Raw genomic sequence first — 15,090 nt, 5'->3', positions numbered from 1 at the left:
TAAATCACTGCAAGTCATATGATATGATCTAAAATATATAAAAATTAAAACTGTTGAAGAATTGTAACCACTATTAGCATAGTCATTGAAATGTGAACACTTTGTAAAATCACTTTGAAAAATTATAATCACGTTGAACATATGTTGGCTGTTTTGTTTCCTGTGGGGGTGTGTTTGTGTAGTGTAATGTGGCGTCAAAGAGTTTGTGTTCTGAAACTGAGTTGTGTGTTGAGAATTTCATTTGGATGTACAGTTGTGTGTCTGTATATTTCGTATTGTTCCAGTGTGTTTAGTTTCTGCCTTTTTGGTTGGATGTGTAGAAATTCCATGTCTGTGTTGATGTCTCTGTTGGTGCGGTTAACATTTGTGAGGTGTTCTGCATATGTGGAAGTGTTTTGTAATTTTATTATGCCTGTGATGTGTTCTTTGTAACGTGTTTGAAATGATCTGCCTGTCTGTCCTATGTAGAAGTTGTTGCAGGTGTTACGTTTGAGTTTGTATACGCCCGTGTGGTTGTATTTGTTTGGTTGTGTTTTATTTTTTCTGTGATATATTCATACTGTTATTTCTTGTTAATGTAGGCCTACTGTACAAAGTTCGTAATTCATATTTTGTTGTACCCAGCATTACTTGATCCGCAGTAAAGAATATGTATTTGAGTAGGTATTTCCTGTATGGATCATTGTTATTTCTGGCAACCATTTTACACGATATCATTAATATAAATAGATAAATAGTGTCGGAGATATAGGATACTCTTATCTTGCCCCAAAATTTATCTCCAATGGTGTTTTAGTTAAGTTGTATATTACCTAAAAAAAAATTAGAATGACAACGACAAGAACGTCTCTTTCGTCACCTTAGGGATGAAAACCAAGATGCCTGGATTATGACAACAGTGATACACTCTAAAACAGGTTCTTGTCATCCCGTGTGCCATGACCGTTTTTACAGAATCTGCCGATGACCTCAGAGAATAGTGCCCATATTTGACAACCTGTGCACTAGACCATCTCATAAAGGCAGTTTTAATTATTCCATCCAAACGCGCATTCAATTTACATATTCAGTACGTCTTATTCTACGGGATAATTGTATCTGTAGGGTGAGGTGCTTACATCCATGCAACATGTCAATTTTTAAACCCACGACTGTACGGACGTATAAGGGGAAGAGAATAAGTTGGAATTTGTAATGCAGATGCTCTGTACATACGAGATTATATAATGTATTATATATACCTACACGATGACGAAACGAAAGCGAGTCTACTCTAAACATTTGCATAATATTAAACTGAATTAACGCACACATTAATCACCAGTCAGTCTAGCCATGCAGAAAGCATCATCGAATGGATGTGGAACTAATTAGGTTTAACTCTATCTGCACATAATGAAGAGTTAGTACACACCAACGTTCGGAGTTCATAACGGACAGACGGGCCGGTGAAAGTTTATGTACTACAGAGACGAGCGGGTCGAGTCGCCTTCCAACCGCTGCACAAAACACAAATTTCAAATTTACATACATTCATAGGCGTCAGCACAAGTTGTTTTCTTTTCTTTTCCCGTCTCTTTCTCTCTCTCACTTCGTCCCGAAGGGGCGAAGCCATTGGCAACATATCACCAGAACAATGCGAGTCAGAAACATATGTGTTAAATAAGGATTAGAATGCAGCAGGCAAAGATGGCAGCAACGCAACACCAGAGAGCGTGCAACGTGCGGGTTTTATGCTGTGCCACGGGAAAGGATATAATGTTGAATTAGAAGCTATGAGGTTATCTTATTTTTAAAGCTCCAGTATTTTAAATGCGTAGACTATTTGACGTGACATCTGTGAAGTATGGTTTTAAGCTCCATTACTACAATAAAGCTAAAGACGAGAAATGGGACATCACTCCCGAAGTTGAAATTATTGATAGTTACAGGAAAAGATGGGCGAATGGAATATAAAGAGATATAGCAGAAATTAAATTACTTTGAACATTAAGTGATTACATTTTCCTTGGCCGTCAAAGAAATAATGAGCTAAGACATGAGTTAAATTTTACATGCGTCTATAAACAACTGAAAATATACAAAGTAAAATATCATTGAGAATGGGAATATATTGAACCCCATTTAAAACTGAAAACTACAAGTCAAGAGCATTGTAGAGAGTCCGAGGAAACGATCAGAAGATCATTTCAAGGAAAAAATTGTTCCGGAGCCGGGTATCGATCCCGGGACCCTTCGCTTAGCGCGCGAACGCTCTACCGACTGAGCTACCCCAGAAACTATACACGACATCCTCACAATTTTACCTTTTATGTCCACACAACTCAAATGAGCTGACAAGACGCCAGAACTTAACTATGAGTGCACACAATACTGTGTGACTTAATTTGTGGCTTTCTGTTAATGTACGGCTCCGGAACAATTTTTCCTTGAAATTATTCAAACCTGCTTTACAGGGAGCTACTACCTGAAAGCCAGATTTGTATGATCAGATGGTAAATTTAAACTAGAATCTCTGAATTCTGAAAAGACCAGTGGACAGAATCATGCAAACAATTGATGACTGTGATGAAAAATATGGATACTGTTTAGCCAAAATATACTAAAAGCCTAATTTTTATATGGTAATGGTGGTGGTGGTGGTGGTGGTCATTACGACGACTATGGTGGTAAATATTAGTTTTCAATTTTTTTTTATTTTCTTACTTAAATAACCGGCGTCGTTTTCATCTCAGATCTAGAAAGACTTGCCATGGGCGTCCGATGACAGGTCGAAGAAGTCCAAAATGAACAAAACGAGACACAGTAAGTATAAAATTCTTGCATTATGTTTCTTGTGTAAAGTGATATGCAGAAATTCCTTGGAGGAAAAAAAAACTTATTTTGTTATCAGCCAGGAGAAGCGTTGTCCTGGAGATCAAATATCTCCCCGAGAACAATCTTTTATATACTTCTACAGTACAATAATTTTATTATGTCTAGCTGAGTTTTATATTTATGAAATATTCAGTGGGAAACATATTTTTATTACCAACATATAGATAACGAAGAAACCTTACAAAGTGCAAATTTTGCAGAACATTTCCTGGCTCTAATGTTTCAATATTTCCAAAGATTGAAGAAGTTCATGAAGGAAATGTGCTCGCTTCTTCTAATTTCTACTTGGGAAGAAAGTTTTAATGTCAAAGTTCATCCCATTAATCTTCACAATCCTGGCGATCTGAGGAAAAAATTATAAGAGTGTAGCTTACAGCACACAAAAATTATTTTTATTTGTTTCATAGTATTTACTCCTGCATAATTTGTGAGATTTTTATATATGTTAGTCTTTTTAAGAATGCTCGACATATTCACCGAAAAACAAGAAAGGCTTTCTTTGCAATTCTTATCTCACCTTTCGTTACTCAATAGGTCTCGATACACGTAGAACAATTTTTGTCTATTAGGGACTTATTAAAATTAATGAAAACTGTGATGCGAAATTCTTATAACAACATTAATGTTTCGGAGCTAAGTGTAAATTCATCACCAGACTTCTTGGCAACGGATCCAATAGTTAAGTTATCTTTCTATTCCTTCGCCAACACAGAAGACAATGTATAGTTTCGAAAGGTTTAATATTTCTATATTTATTAGATGGCGCAAAAACTAAAAATGTCGCACTACGTCGAACACAGTTAATTCTCAACACTCATAGGTTTCACTGCGCTATTTAACGACGTTGTATCAACTATGAGGAAATTTAGTGACGATTAAATTAATGATAACGAAATGTTATTTAATAAGATCAGTCCGAGGTTCCACCATGGGACTACACGAGATTCCCCTTATAGTTGGGGAGAATCTTGAAAAAATCCAACCAATTAGCACAATTGGGATTGGAATACACGCCCAGATGCAGCCCCATATCAGTAGAAAATTTGCGCTGCTACGTGAGCTACGCCGAAGATCCTTCAAATCATAATTTGTGAAAATTTACTTTTTGAAAAATAGCATGGTACGTGAATGACTCTTCCTGGATGTTATATATCTATTCATTCATAATTTTCTGCACAAGAGTAGGTCTTTTACTGTAAACCCAGCATTCTTCAATTTTTCCTCTTTTCCGCCTTTTTCTTAGTCTCCTTACACGATCCATGTACCTTAATGTTGTATAGGCCTTTCATTTGATATCTTCTTCTGCTCCGAACGTTTCTCCCGTTCACCATTCCGTTCAGTAGACAATTTCTTCTCAGTCAATTTCTTTTTCTGTTCCTGATCAGTTTTAACATTAGGCTATTGAGCTATTCTTTCTTCACCCATTCTTTCTTATTCTGTCTGTCCATTTCACACGCTTCATTCTTCTCCATATCAATATTTCAAATGCTTTCAGTCATCTCTCTTCAATTCGTTTGAATGTGCATGTTTATGTTCCATATAACACAAAACTCCACACAAAAGACTTTACTAATACTTTCCTTAGTTACTTTTCCAGAGGTCCGCAGAAAATGCTTCTTCTTCTATTAAGAGCTTCCTTCGTTATTGCTATCCTCCTTTTGACTTCTTGGCATCACCTGATGTTATTAATAGGGCTCGGATTTTTAGGTGCTGAAAGTCGAACAAATATTTATTTTCTATATGTTAAAAATCGGGAAAATATGTGACAAAGATGAAAAATATTTAATTATGTTTCAGTTATTTTATGTGAATATAAACAATATGCAAACTGAATGAGGTAGAAACAAATAGTAAATATAAAAACATTAGAGATTTATATAAGGGCATAAAGGAATTCAAGAATGGATATCAGGCAAGGGTAAACGTGATCAAGGATGAGAATGGTGACTTGCTTGCAGATGCTCATTCAATCCTGAACAGATGGAAAAACTATTTTGGACAACTACTAAATATACATAGGCCAAATAGAAATGATCGGGATGAAATTGAAATACAATCTGCTGAGCCATTTATACCCGAACCCACACTTTCTGAAGTCGAAATTGCGACAGAAAATCTGAAAAATTATAAGTCTCCAGGTATCGATCAAATTCCAGCTGAATTAATACAAGAGGTGGAAGCGCATTATCTAACGAAATTTATAAGCTTGTACTTGTTATTTTGGAAAAGGAAATTGTACCAGAACAATGGAAGGAGTCCATAATCGTACCTATCTTTAAGAAGGGGGACAAGACTCTCTTTTATTGACGGCGTACAAAATTTTGTCCAATATTCTTTTGAGAATATTAACTCCATATGTAGATGAAATTATTGGGGATCATCAGTGTGGTTTTAGGCGTAATAGATCAACTATTGACCAGATATTTTTTATTCGACAGATAATGGAGAAAAAAATGGGAGCATAAGGGTACAGTGAAACAGTTATTCATAGATTTCAAAAAGCCATATGACTCGGTTAAGAGAGAAGTTTTATATGATATTCTTATTGAATTTGGTATTCCCAAGAAACTAGTTCGATTAATTAAAATGTGTCTCAGTGAAACTTACAGCAGAGTTCGTATAGGTCAGTTTCTGTCAGATGCGTTTCCAAGTCACTGTGGGCTAAAGCAAGGAGATGCACTATCACCTTTACTTTTTAACTTTGCTCTAGAGTATGCCATTAGGAAAGTCCAGGATAACAGAGAGGGTTTGAAATTGAGCGGGTTACATCAGCTGCTTCTCTATGAGGATGACGTGAATATGTTAGGAGAAAATCCACAAACGATTAGGGAAAACACGGGAATTTTACTTGAAGCAAGTAAAGATATAGGTTTGAAAGTAAATCCCGAAAAGACAAAGTATATGATTATGTCTCGTAACGAGAATATTGTACGAAATGGAAATACAAAAATTGGAAATTTATCTTTTGAAGAGGTGGAGAAGTTCAAATATCTTCAGCAACAGTAACAAATATAAATGATACTCGGGAGGAAAATAAACACAGAGTAAATATGGGAAATGCCTGTTATTATTCGGTTGAGAAACTTTTATCGTCCTGTCTGCTGTCAAAAAATGTGAAAGTAAGAATTTATAAAACAGTTATATTACCAGTTGTTCTTTATGGTTGTGAAACTTGGACTCTCACTTTGAGAGAGGAAAACAGGTTAAAGGTGTTTGAGAATAAGGTTCTTAGGAAAATATTTGGGGCTAAGAGGGATGAAGTTATAGGAGAATGGAGAAAGTTACACAACACAGAACTGCACGCATTGCATTCTTCACCTGACATAATTAGGAACATTAAATCCAGACGTTTGAGATGGGCAGGGCATGAGACACGTATGGGAGAATCCAGAAATGCATATGGAGTGTTAGTTGGGAGGCCGGAGGGAAAAAGACCGTTGGGGAGGCCGAGACGTAAATGGGAAGATAATATTAAAATGGATTTGAGGGAGGTGGGGTATGATGGTAGAGAATGGATTAATCTTGCTCAGGATAGGGACCAATGGCGGGCTTATGTGAGGGCGGCAATGAACCTCCGGGTTCCTTAAAAGCCCGTAAGTATAAACAATATGCACTGCTCTAAATTATGCTGTCTCACCAACTGCTGAAAAATTACAGTACACAATGAAATTCATCAAGTTGTCCATCACAATTTACTGACGATTATCGCGGAACACTGCCTTGTACTGAGAAAAAGAGAGCCCTGGCCAATAAAAACAACATGCACTCCCTAGAGACATATTTATTATTGGAAACGAAAACAGAGGCAGCTGATTTTAATGAAATTGTAATTGCTTCCTGAATCAGCGTTATAACTTACAAGACACTCCTAAATGACACATCAGTGTTTGTATGTGTTAGTTACAGTACGTCTCTTAACGCTTGTGATGAGAGAGCAGACTGCAGTTCCACAAGCCCACGGATAAGCAATTCCGAGAAATAGTTGCCAGCTGTCTCGTCTAAGCAACTGCACTGCACATTCGGGTGATGATTAATCTGAAATGAGGCTTTTGTCGAAAATTATTTGATGAAAATTTCATTTTTATTTGTTTTTATGTGAATATTAGAAAATATATATTTACATAAAAAATAAAAATATGTGCTTTTATGTGAAATAAAATTTAAAATATATGCTCAGGTGACCTTGTCCGAAACTTAAAACACAATAAATTACGAGTGTCTATTACAGTAAAAATTAAACATTTATTTACCTAAGAATCCTAGTCGTAGTTATTACTTATAGTACTCCCCTAGTACTTGAAGATGTCCACTTGTTCTGCGGCCTCACTTCGAATTACCGTCTTCCGATAACCATGGTATTTGTCTTATATTAAGCCAACACAAAAAGAGTCACCACCGTCTCCGCCATCGCCACCGCCAATTTTGGCATAATGGTCCTCACAGTTTAGCCTTTGCCTCCTTAGTGACAGCTTTCAAATTATTTACATCTAAAATTTTCTTATTCCCACATTTGCAAGATCCTCCTATAAGCCTACATAGCACTATATATCATCTACCTAACTTATTTTCGGCTTTCCAACTCTTTTTAGCATTTGTATTTGCATCCTAAGTATGTGTCCTGGACATTCCGAACTTCTGAGCTTAATATTGATACAGGGATCTCTATACTAATTTTGAAGCTTAATATTTTTTTGTTCTAATTTACCAGTTTCCCGGGTCATCTAGAGTTTATATGGTTTCATATATGTTCCTTCCTTAAGTATTGAGAGCTTTCGTTGTTCGGTCAGTTAAGGTTTACGTTTCGTTTATAGGCTTATGTACAGTATATTTTATTAGTATGTTGTAAATTAATATTTTAACAGTTTCGGAAATATTTCGTCCTTAAAATTATATGTAATGCTGTAATGTAGCGGTTCTCAAGCTGTGGTCCGCGAGTGATTTGAAGGGGTAGGCCTATGCGGAAGACAGGTGTGTTTTCTAACAGTATTTTAACTAAGCTTAATTTGCTTAATTTTTCACGTTCTCTAATTTTTTTCAGTTGCTGGAATATTTTTTGTTTATCTCAGACTTTTGAGAGACTGAAACAGGAATGAGTTCGCCCGAGGAAATTCTTTTGGCTTGTAATTCTAGTTTACCTATCCGAAATTTTTAGTTTTGCAAATGCTAAGATTGAACTAACGATAAAGAAATTAAACTTGTCTCGTTCAGTTATTAATCGAGAATTCGATTCATTTCCCACTCTCAATGACTTTCTAGAACACATGATAATCAACTCACGTCCGATATTTTTGGAAGTATAAAATATTTCTATTGATTGACATGAAATTTAAAAGTATAATGTTGTTTCTGCAGTAGATAAAACAATTACATAGTGTACCTGTCAAAAAAGAAGAGAGACTGCTAGAATTATTAACTGGCCTTCTAATTCGAGTTTAAAAATCTTGTTTCCTACAATGTCCCTGTTGCAAACTCGGTTAAATGCACCACCCATATATCCCGATGTATCCTGAATTGAAATACAACATTTAATGCCATTTGCACCAGCATACTTGTGTGAAGTACATTTTCTGCTCTGATCTTCTTGAAGAACAAATCTAGGAATAAACTTAATGTTGCGGTAGACTTAAGATGGCGCAGTCGGTAGAGCGCTGGGTTTCTGTGCCCGAGGTTGCGGGTTCGATTCCGGTCCAGTCGATGACATTTAAATGTGCTTAAATGCGACAGGCTCATGTCAGTATGTTTACTAGCATATAAAAGAATTCCTGCGTGATAAAATTCCGACACACCGGCGACGCTGATATAACCTCGGCAGTTGCGAGCGTCGTTAAATACAACATAATTTAAATTCAATTTAGACTTGAGACTTAAGAGTGTCTCCAGTTGAGTAAGACTTAGCAAAACAGCATTAACCATTCAAATTGCACCTTAAGATAAACCCAAAGGAATTGATTTAATTTTTCACAGCAAAGACGACAACCATCCATTCCATTGATAACCTTATGATAAGTTTAAAAACTGTTTTCATTTTTCACAACAAAAACATGTTATAACTTAAAAATACTTTGTATTTACCTATTTTCAGATTATATTCAAAAGTTAAAACTGAAATTTAATATCGCTATCGATATATTCAGGGTGTTAGTCTACCGCTGTGGCGGATTTTTCAGGTTTTTTCCTGAACCCATTAAGAGCAAATGCTGGGTAACTTTCGGTGCTGAACCCTGGATTCATTTCGCTGTCATTATCACCTTCATCTCATTCAGACGCTAGATAATTACAGCAGTTGATAAAGCGTCGTAAAATAACTAATTCAAAAATTAAAGGTGTTTCATTCATCACAGTATGCAAATGTTTAATGAGTAGAATATGATTACGAGCCTAAATTATACAGAACTTTTGTGGGTCCGCCAAAATGAAATATGAGCTCCAAAGGGTCCGTGACACTTAAAAGGTTGGAAATCACTGCTATAACGGAACGGTTACCGTACCTGTAGCAATTTCATCCTTAATTTCAATCATGATATCATTATTTATGTGTAATTTTTAGCCATAATATTTAAAGCTGAATGAATATGGAAAATGTCAGTGATTACTCTGTTGAGAAGCTTTTATCGTCCAGACTGCTCTTGTAAAAGCTGAAATTTAGAATTTATAAAACAGTTTACTACCGGTTGTTGTGTACGGTTGTGAGACTTGGACTGTCACTTGGAAAGAGGAACAGAAGTTAAGGGTATTCGAAAATAAGATGCTTAAGAAAATACTTGAGGTTAAGAGGGATGAAGTTACAGGAGAATGGAGAAAGTTACACAACGCAGAACTGCAAGCATTGTATTGCTCACCTAACATAATCACAGACTTTGAGATTGGCAGGGCATGTAGCACGTATGGATGAATCTATAAATGCATATAGAGTATTAGTTGGAAGACCTGAGGACAAAAGACCTTTGGGGAGGCCAGGGTGTAGTTTGCTAGGATAATATATATATATATATATATATATATATATATATATATATATATATATATATTTGAGGGAGGTTGAATATGATTGTAGAGGCTGGATTAATCTTGCTCAGGATAGGGGTCGATGGCGAGCATATGTGAGGCCGGCAATGAACTTCCGGGTTCCTTTAAAGTCATTTGTAAGTAAATAAGTGTTTAAAATTGAAGATTTCTTCGTATAATGTGTTACTGAGAACAAATTAATTGAAACACTTATTTACATTATTCATAAAGTATTGGAATGAATTATACTATTGCTATATTAAGTTATCTCTCGAAAGGGACTCTTAGAATGGTCAAGATGTAATGTTATATCAAGAAGAAATTTCTACCGTATCAGATTCGCAATAAAATTGTAATTGTGTAGAATTTTCAGTGAAACATAGAGGTGCTATTGATGCATTCCAACAGACATAAAGCCAATTGATTTCGCATTCTCTCATTTCTTCTTACTAGCAGACATAACAGTATACGATTACTCACACCATGTCTAATGTTACGACGGACGCTTTTGCATTTCAGTTTGCTGTCTGTACGCACTCGACCACAGTGAAGTACATTGAGAAATGGCTCGCATACCAGCCTCCTGCAGCTGATGTTTACAGGTCAGTGGTTAACTTCCTAATATTTTTCTCAGTCACAGGTCGCTTTAAAGGTTATTATTCACTGTCAAGTGAAAATCGCACTAACATTGATAGGTCTTTATCTGCCAGCACGCTAGCAGGTAAATGTTTGCCTTCACATAAAGTTCGCGTAAACATAAAAAAGAAAAAAAATCGTAGGGGCAATAATGAAGCGGTCTCAACAGGAACTATAAAAATGTAATTACTGCATACTAAAATTCATATTTCATAATTAACCATGTGCGGACCACACATACACAAACACGCTCAACTAGAAAGAACAAAAATGCGTAGGTATGAAAAATACTACTGGCGATTGCTTTTTTCATTTATTTTACAAGTAGTGTGTAATATTTTAGAGTGACTCACCGTTAACAAAGCGAATATAAATTTGTCTTTCATGTCAGAGACTCGATTTCAAATTTCGGTAAATAATTGTATATTTATGAATAGACCTACTTAACCTATTCGGACATTGTGAAGTTGAAATAGATGAATATCAATTACCGCAATAAAGAAATTGGATGTTATTCAGTAATGTCAATTGAGAAAAGCAAAATAAAGGTTTAACTATTTTAATTATCTACATGTACTGCGTTTTTCTCTTATTAGGGGAGAGTCGGGTAGTATCGGACATCGGGTAATATCGGACAGTGAGATTCTTTCATCTACCACACGATGCTAGTACCTGATTGACATGGTTACGTTTCTGTGATGTCGCATAGAGAAACGTAACCATGTCATTCAGGTACTACCATATGGTGGTAGATGAAAGAAACGCACTGTCCGATACTACCCGATGTCCGATACTACCCGACTCTCCCCTATAACAGAAATACATTTTCATTATCTGATGATATCATAATTTACTTTAAACATTTTATAATATAATTACAAAATAATAACCTGATTAATACATTAATTAAATGAACAATTGTTTTCAAGGAGTGTCATTTTCTTCTGATACAATGGACATGGAATTAGAAGATGAAGATGTAGATGTGGATGTAGATTTTCACACTTTATTTAGTTAGTAAAATGGATTCATGCTCATCGATTTACGAGGAAACAGCGACACTGACTAAACCAAAGAACAACCATGCGATAAATTGGTAGTGATAAATCGAGCTGCAAAAATTATCTCGATATGTGACTGTGATTGATTGGAATTCAAAGTTTCATTGGTGGAAAATGGAATGACGTCATATAAACGAAATAGTCACCGAAGGTTTCTTCGCCAAAGTCCCATGTTTTGTGGACAGATAAGCCTAGGTCTATCTCTTCAGAACAACTTCTTGTTAGAAAGCAAAGGCTTCTAACGTATAAGCAGGGAAACAAATTAGAGAAACTAATAAGCGGCAGTTTAGCTAGACACAGATAAGGGCCTTCAAATAGGAGGAAACATCTATGATTTACTCCATTCAATTTATAAGTATTCTGTTTATCTTACAAAAACAATTTCACACATTCATAATTACATGTTTATTCAAGATGTTTAGTACGCAGGGTCGGTCATAAAGCATGCACATTTACAATATACTGTTGCCACCAGCTATGTTAAATTAGTGTCGAAATCATGCCCAAGATTGAATTAGGCCTATGTTCCTGATGGACAAAGTCAAGGTCGTGGTTTTGTTTCGAGATTTTCCCGTTTGTCCATTGTAATTCTACTAACACACTCTACAGTTTCTCTTTTATCACCATTTCCGACTCAAAAAAAGAGAGTACCACCTGTGTTTGCGTAAAGCCGAATTCATTTCCCCCGTTAAAGTAAGTACAGTGCATATCCCTTTCAGTTCTTCGGTAAAAAATCTTGGCATTCACATGGATAATAATCTCAACTGGGACATGCAAATCACAGAAACCTGCAGAAAAGTATATTCTATTATTCATGTGCTAAAAAGGATAAATGTTCATCTTCCCTCTTGCTTAAAAAAGTCCCTTGTGCAGACCCTTGTATTTCCCTATTTTGACTATGCTGACATTTTACTGACTGACCTTTCCAGCGACAACAAAATGAAACTTCAACGTGCTCATAATTTGTGTGTACGTTTTGTAAGCAATGTTCGTAAATATGATCATATTACCCCATCCCTGGAAGCAATAGGTTGGCTTAAACTAGATAAGAAAAGAAATTTACATTCACTTCTCTTTCCCTTCGAAATCTTGAACTCTTCTATTCCTTCGTACCTGTCGTCTGCTTCACTTACCTTTCTTCCCACCACAATCTGAACACACGCTCTCGCCATGAAACAATACTAACAATACCATCCCATCGCACCTCCTCATACTCATCCTCTTTCACAATAGCCCTGCCAAGACTCTGGAATTCGTTACCTGCTAGCATCAGGGACTGTCGAAATAAAATTCAATTCAAACGCAAACTTACTAGGCACTTGGTCAGTAATTGAGACTCGTTCAGACATGGTTTCTTGTAAATAGTTCTTTTAATCTACCACAAAATATCTCAATATCCGGTAATTTCATCACTATAGAATTTTGTTATTGTAGGTTTAATTTGTAATTTAGTGAATACAAAAATATTCTTTGTTCTTAACTTCTATGATAAAATGTCTAGCTTTCATTAATCAGGTATTCTTGTCGTACTTTAATTTTTATTGTAATTGTAATTGTAAATTTAATATTAATTGTAATCTTATTGTTCATGTTATAGTTGTAATCCCCTGGTAGAGGGGCAGAGAAGGCCTGACGGCCTTATCTCTACCAGGTTAAATAAATAAATCTAAATCTAAAATCTAAAATTCATCGTCCATCATGATGGGACCTCCTCGCGGTTTGTTCAAAGACGGTAGATGGCAGTAGTGGTGGATTCTAGATGACTTATAGATCTGCATAAACTGCACCGGATGAAAACTCTCCATATTCTTGCTTGCCCAACGAATATATGACGACTCACGTAGATTTGTGAGGTACGGTAGACCACCGCCAGATGTACGATTTACGAATTTTATTGCTGGGGAGAAATGCGTAATGTAGCAGACGGTGAGGCTGGCTCAGCCAAGAGACACAGTCGGCACGCAACTCATCCCATTACTGGTGCATAACGCAACCTGCTAGCAGGTGGCTAGACGTGCAGTGATATGAGTCTTTCCTTCCTGTGAGTATTGTTTCTAGTGCTGCAGTTTTTAACAATCTCTATCAAGTATACAAAGAGATCAGGTGATGATCGGCATAAAAAATGCAAATTTTGATTCTGTTAGTTTTCTTAAAAGCAATTCTTTGTTGTCTTTAGCATTTGGCAGAAGCTGAACTTAAGTCTAAAATAGACAGTCCCCAGTTAAATAATTTTTTTCCAGAAAGACTGAATGTAACTAGAAAATGTCAAAGTACTTGGTACTCTAAATATGTGGATATGTGGTTTTGAGCAAGTGAAGTACTTTGGAGTCGTGCTGGTATTTCCGCAGTAAAAATATTTGAAATATAAGCTATAAAGTATGAATGGTGAAAACATAATTATTAAAAATGCAGAAATGTTCCACATACTGGGAAAAAATAATAGAACACTGGCGGAAATATCATGCTTAGAAGCTGTTAGACATAATGAAAATGTAACACGGAATAAAGGAATATTTGATCACACTGTTGATGTGGCATGACACCTCGGACGACAAAAATAAATTAGCCTTTAGAGGAAAATAAGAAGCCTAAGAATCAATAAGTAAATACAGTTATTTAGAAACCCTAGATTTAATGGAAGTAGAAGAAGCCTTCCATGAAAAAACCAACTTGAAAGCAGTTGTGCTGTTTTTAAAGGCACATCTCCAGATATTCAGAACAATCTAATCCAGTTTGTCACTAATGCTTTAAGAGAAAATATATTATTGTTCTCAGAATGATTTAGATATTTTGCGTCTACCATGCTCTTTTGTTACGCTTCGCCACTGCCTCTATCTATAGCCCACTTCTATGCTCGAAGCTTCGAATCTTCGCTACGAGTGTTTTATTCTGAGTTTCCACGACACTATAGCCAGTGCTGTCATGGGGCCATACGGGGCCATACAGTGTATCATAGGAACCTGCAATTTTTTAACAAATCGTATGCGGAAGAGAAAATTTTGCCCACACATAGCCAAACGGCGTTTGGGTGCCAACGTTTTGTACGCGGAGATGTGTACTAATCTTAGATCATCTCTTGCTATTTCTAATAGGCTAACTATATCTTCTTTGATGCTCACAAACGTAAATCAATGGCCCACTTCTACACCGCTAGAATCCAGATCCATACATAAAAATGATTAAAAAAAGACCGAAATGGTTTAAAAAGACCGAAAGACAAGTATGCTTCTAGCTTAAAAGCTTCATGAGAGCTTATTTACATCAAGCTCCTTTCACAATTAAAACGTAAATATCAAAATCATTTCTTTACTTCTTCTTTAACATAAAAACATCCACTAAATGACGGTTCGAGGCATAGAGAGATGAGAGTAAAATACATTTAAAAGGAAAAAATTAAGAGGTAGAGCGTATGGTCAAAAAACATTTACCATGATAGCACTGATTATTGTCTAACATTTCCTTGCTCGATCTCTTGAGCGATTTGAGTTACATTAACTGCTAAAAGTATAGT

General features: G+C 35.9%; 1 protein-coding gene and 1 non-coding gene across 2 annotated transcripts in view; both read right to left on the bottom strand.

Moving 5' to 3' along the window:
* Positions 1 to 15,090, bottom strand: part of LOC138705824 (toll-like receptor 7) — a 598,894-nt gene that overhangs the window by 258,775 nt on the left and 325,029 nt on the right. The window lies entirely within an intron of this gene.
* On the bottom strand, positions 2,205 to 2,277 carry TRNAS-GCU (transfer RNA serine (anticodon GCU)). The gene has a single exon. It is a non-coding gene; the product is annotated as a tRNA-Ser (tRNA).

The sequence above is a fragment of the Periplaneta americana genome, chromosome 9 (assembly GCF_040183065.1).
Source record: "Periplaneta americana isolate PAMFEO1 chromosome 9, P.americana_PAMFEO1_priV1, whole genome shotgun sequence".
Taxonomy (NCBI): Eukaryota; Metazoa; Arthropoda; class Insecta; order Blattodea; family Blattidae; genus Periplaneta; species Periplaneta americana.
This window is presented reverse-complemented; position numbering and strand designations above follow the sequence as displayed.